Source organism: Tursiops truncatus, chromosome 9 (genome assembly GCF_011762595.2).
Source record: "Tursiops truncatus isolate mTurTru1 chromosome 9, mTurTru1.mat.Y, whole genome shotgun sequence".
Classification (NCBI taxonomy): Eukaryota; Metazoa; Chordata; class Mammalia; order Artiodactyla; family Delphinidae; genus Tursiops; species Tursiops truncatus.
In genome coordinates this window covers 3,930,863-3,936,367 of record NC_047042.1, presented here as the reverse complement: position 1 = coordinate 3,936,367, position 5,505 = coordinate 3,930,863, and the positions used below count along the sequence as shown (strand labels likewise).

The window sequence follows — 5,505 nt, the reverse complement described above, 5'->3', positions numbered from 1 at the left end:
GTCTTTCTCTTTGCAGAGTTTGTTTCCAATGTTCCCTTTTTTCTTTTTTTTTTAAGTTAAGTCATGTATTTTTAAAACCAAACCACTAGGAAAATATATCACAGTCTTGAAACAGCAAGCAGACAGGCTATATTATCATTTCAAGTAATAAGTTGGTAAAAACACAAGGTCTTTAATAAAACGATAAGGTGCCAGAACTGGGGCAAGAACAACGCATGTCCCAAAAGTAGTATTTGGTAACGGAGGGCTGTCCCGTGTTTTGCTCTAAAGGAGTCACAGCTTGCCCCTGAGTTGCTTACTTTTTCTCCTTTGACCTTCGTGTTGCTAAGGGATTGTTTCAACAGAGCTCTGTTATCACAGGGGGCAAAGTAAGCAATACTGGGTTTAGGCTTTCACTCTATTTTGTTTTATGAAAACCAGATTTTTCCAAAGCCAGTACTTCATAACTCTCTTAATTAAGCAGCTAACAATTCCTCTTTCACTGTTCATTCTTGAATACTAGCATATAGCACAATCAAAATCCCCTTTCCCTTCAAGGGTGAGTGTCACTGCAAGATTGTCTTGTCGCTCGGCTGACTCTGCTGCAGACAGCCTCAGGGCTCATCATGGCTGCCAGTCAGAGGGGAGGTTTGCTTCCCCTGCCAGTGTGATAGCGCTTCTTATATTGTTGCAGGGTCTCTAGGCTGAAGGATGTCATGTGTGAGAATTTTAAGAAATGCGCATCCACGTCCTGACGGCCAGAACTGAACATCCGCAAGGACCCTTTCAGAGTTTTTATCCAAACTACCTCCCCCAACTCTACATCTTAAAGTAGCTTCATGCCCTTGTATATAAAACAAAACCACGCAAAACAAACCCCCAGAAACCCCCTTTCCCCTTCTAAATGAGTGACCTCATGGATTTTGTTTTATTTCCACTTCGTGGGAAACGTTGTAGTGATCCTTCTGGTAAACAGGAGGTTGGCAACAAACAGAAACACCTCTCCTCACACTTCACCAGTTCATAAGCAGGTCAGATGAACCTGCCAGCCTGTTGGTATCTGTGTACTAAGAGAATCTGGTACCTTGGAGGGCTCTGGTTTGGTACAAGGGAGACACCCTGTTGCCAGGATAAGCACTTGCCACGTGAAATTCAGGATCACAAAAACTCTCCTGTGCCATCTCTGACCCCAATTTTAGCACCAGGTTTTTTCACTTTCTAGGTTTCAAACACAAAGGAACCAGTGTCCAGAGGCAAGTGATATAGGCCTTAAACTTGCTGCCATCCTTAATTTCCTCATTCACAAACTTTCCTTAGAAAACCCAAATCCCCATTTCTCTTTTTAAATAGACTCCTGCCTTCAGTCCCGATGGCCAATAGCAGACATCTATTTCCCAATGGATGAGAGAGACTCCTTCATCTTCTTGGTCATGGTTGGGATGAGGTTCATGAGGTCATCCACACACGTGGTCACACAACTCTCCAGCTGCCGCTTCACCTGAAGCTCTTTACTCCCCGCATCAATTGAATCTTTGGCTTTGTGGTTGCAGTGCATAGTGCACCGGGCCAGGCGGTCCTGGAACCTCTCCAACGTGCTGGTCACCAGGGCCTGGGCTTGAGCCAGAGGCGCATGGCAGCGGTCAATGCACTGGTGCACTTGGTGCGTGGATGCCTGGCTGCCCTCACAACAGCCGGTGCTGCACTGGAACATGAGGCCTTGCATCTTCCGGATGTTCTCTCTCCAGACTCTTCACCATAGAGTCCACCGCCGCTTGCACCCAGAGCTGCTGCAGCTCCACCATGGCGACATGGCGCTGCTCCGTGCCGCACCGGCACCCACATGGACTCCTGGGCACGAGCCCCCCCGCCCTTTTTTCTAAAGCTGAAAATATATGGGGCTTCTGTCACCACATAGTTTATCTTTTTCCAACAGAAAATGGTAATATGTAACAAATATAATACGGTATGTAACCAAACTTTCGAAGGCTCTTTTATTCAATTTACAATTGTATCACTTAATACAATTGTAGACACTTAGGTTGACTTTAAAAAGAATTCTTCAAAAGTCACATCTTTCTGAGTGATTTGTTGATAGGCAGCAAAGAAAGTGTATTCTGTCATGCTGACATACACACATACATTTATAGAAATAGATATTATACTATCTATCTATTTATCTAAGATCTTTGTTATATTTATTTGGTAGTTGGGTATTTAAGTTACAATAAACGTGTGTATACATGTGTATGAGTATGTATATAATATTTATAATAACCACATAAAATCTACAGTTTTATCTTTTATCAGTAGAATAGTGTAGCTGGTTTGAACATAATATGAATTGTATTTTTATAACAACCAATTCAAGTGCATTTCTGTTCCAGAGGTTTCTTAATATAATAAGAACACTGTTTTTTTTTCATGATGCTGTGAATCACCAAAACCTGTATTTGGATTTGTTTGCCACAGAAAAAAATTTTTTTTTTTTTAATATTGAACTTTTCATCTGATTTGACAATACCATTTGTGATACTATTTCACTTTTAAGAAAATAAACATCCGAAAGCTTTCTTTTGATTCCATAAATTGCCTGGAAAAAATCAAAAATGTAGTAGAATTTATTGATTCTTTATTTGAAACAACTGATAACACTGATATAAAAGCTATCATTTAAGTCTTTGCAATGTTTTTCTAATAACGGGAGCTACATGGTAACAGACTTTTTTTTCTTCTTCTTACATGCACAAGAAAACTTAAAATGAAAATCAGCAAAATTAATCTGGAAGAAGATTGCACAAGTTAGGTCACAACTGGCCATTTACTATGGGGCTGGTGGGGGTAGCTGTGCCACGTTAGGTGTCAGGTCTCCCCTCTGCTGGAGCCTGAGCTCAGTTTGCTTTACCAGAAAGTCCCCTGCGTGCTCTTCTTAAGAGAGAAATGTTAGCTCCACTGGATCCGGAAAGGGCCGGAGAAGGAAGAAGGGTCACCACCGCTCACTTTTTGGATTTCACATAGTGTCAAAAAGACCACTCTGCTGGTCACAGTGTTATCTCACACACCATCAACCAGACGGTAATATGATGAAATATGGAACAACAAGAGTAAACCATGATTTATGGTCACTCTAGTATTAATGGACATGAGTGGACCTTGTATCTGGGATCCCACATGAAGCTGCCATCTTGGAGTGAGCCATGCCCTCGGTGAGCATTGAAATGTAAATACAAATAATAATAGTAATAGTAATCCCACAAAGAGAGGCATGAGGGGAACGTGTCCATCTTGGAGTCTGTGTGTGTTGTGTGTGTGTGTGGGGGGTGTGTGTGTGTGTGTGTGTACACACAATCCATTCAAAGCCATACTGCAAGTCATCTCTCATGTGAGTTTGGAGCCTGAATCATGATTCTTGCATGGTCTTATACAAGCAAACAGACAACCCCCAAAACAAACAAAATAAGTCATTTAATGTACAATAGTTCCAATGTGACTGACAGAAGAAATTCCTCAAACGTAAAAAGGATCCAGAATATGAATTCACATTTCAAATCAAAGAATTACAAAGAAGGTAGTAAAAGTCAGCAAAATCAGGCTTTTTTAATGACCACAGATTCTGGAATTATGAGGTACAGAATAGAAAATAGATACTTAATATGTTTCTAGAAATAAAAGAGGAAATGAAAACCATTAGTAATAAGAGATGATAAAAATGTCTGGAAGAATTGAAAATCACCAGACAAAATGCATAGAAATGGAAAATGTGAAAATCAATAAGATATTCTAAATGAACTTGTTTAACAGCAGAATATGTACATTTAAAGAGAAAATCAATGGACCAGGAGGTAGATTTACCAAGATAAAGTATGCAGAGCATAGCACAGAGAGACAAGGAGATGAATCAAAGAAGGTAGAATACAAAACATTTAATATCTCACTTAGGAGATTTCCTGCAGAGGAGATTATAGGGGTTGAAGGGAATGGCAAAGAAATAATGACTGACATTTTTCTAGAAGTAAATATGGAGAAATTCACTTTTCATGATACTGAACATACTATAAATTGTATTTTTAAAACTTGGTATAGTTGCAGGGGTATACAAATAGACCATGAAACAAAATACAAAACTCTGAAATAGATTCATGCTTGCTTGTATGAAAACTTGACATATGATTGAGGGGGTTTTTCAGATCTGTGGGGAATGGATAGACCACACTAGAATGATGTGACAATTATTATCCATACAATTATGGAGAAATCACCCAGATCATGTGATAACAATTACTTAACTGTCTTGAAAAAAGAAGAATCTGGATCCATGGCTAACAAAATGCCTAAAAATATATTCTAATGAATAAAAGCAACAAAGATAATCATACTTATTATGAATTTAACTACTATTATGAGAAGACAGGGAAACATATAAAGCATCATATAAAATATACCAAGGGAGCTCACCTGAGGCGGGTGAGGTGCAAATGTCACCTAAAGTAAGATTGCAAGGTTGATAGACTTTAAGGGATCATGGAAGGTGCAGTGGTAGTGTTTCAGGAAGAAGAACCAGGAAGTGCAGAGCTCTAAGTGGGAAAAGCACAATATACACGGATCAGAACAGAGTTCCCCAATGGTTAACTTGCATTTCTTTGATTTCTAATACTTTTCATATGCTTATGAGTCATTTATATTTCTTTTCTGATACTAATATATGTCCTTGTAATCCTGCTCATTTACTTATACTTAAAGCATAAGACAAACATTTAATATAACTGTCAAATTTTAGAAAAAAATGGGTTTTCTTGAGAGTTCAGGGTTCACCTCTAGAGATATCAGGACACTGGTGGCGTCACTCATATCTCCAAAAGGGGAGGATCTGTAAGAGAAGATGGGTTCCCGAAACTCAAACAGGTCACCGGGAGGGGATGGTCACCAAATTAATGAAACAAATCAGCTTGAAATGCCAGGTATATATGTGAGGGTCAGAATGTTGTTCAGAGGTAGAACAAGGTAAAACATGGTGAATTTGTTCAAATGTTAGTTTTACCAATGTGTTAGCCATTATTGTCTCCCTATTATTCTGAAGTGCTTGTTTTGGTGACATAAGTGCATTATGTAAAAGAAGATTCAGTGTTGTATGATCAGAGTTGAATTTCACTATTAACTCTGCCCTTGTGTCCTCTGCAATCTCAGTGGCACACCTGTTCAGGGCATGACGTTCAGATGTCCTGTGTGTGCTCCAGGACAGACCCCATGGTAAGCAGTCGGAAAGCAATGCTTGTGCAGCCCTCAGCTGGAGTTTGACCTCTCCTGGTAAAGAGAAGATTCTCAATATATTTATGGTAAATGAATTAGTATTAGATGGATTTAAATCATAATACCAATAGATCATACATTTCTTAGGAAAGACTAAGTTGAGTAAGAGATTATGTATGTTCATAAAATGATGTATATGTGTGTGTGTGTGTGTGTGTAGAGAGAGAAACAGAGAGACAGTCATATTTAAAATAAATACATAAAACTCACATATAATCTTCC

The 5,505-nt window shown here is 39.1% G+C and overlaps 1 pseudogene; it reads right to left on the bottom strand.

The window, feature by feature from the left end:
- Nucleotides 1–1,366: 1,366 nt before the first annotated feature.
- Nucleotides 1,367–1,781, bottom strand: LOC101337933 (protein FAM136A pseudogene; annotated as a pseudogene).
- Nucleotides 1,782–5,505: the final 3,724 nt, after the last annotated feature.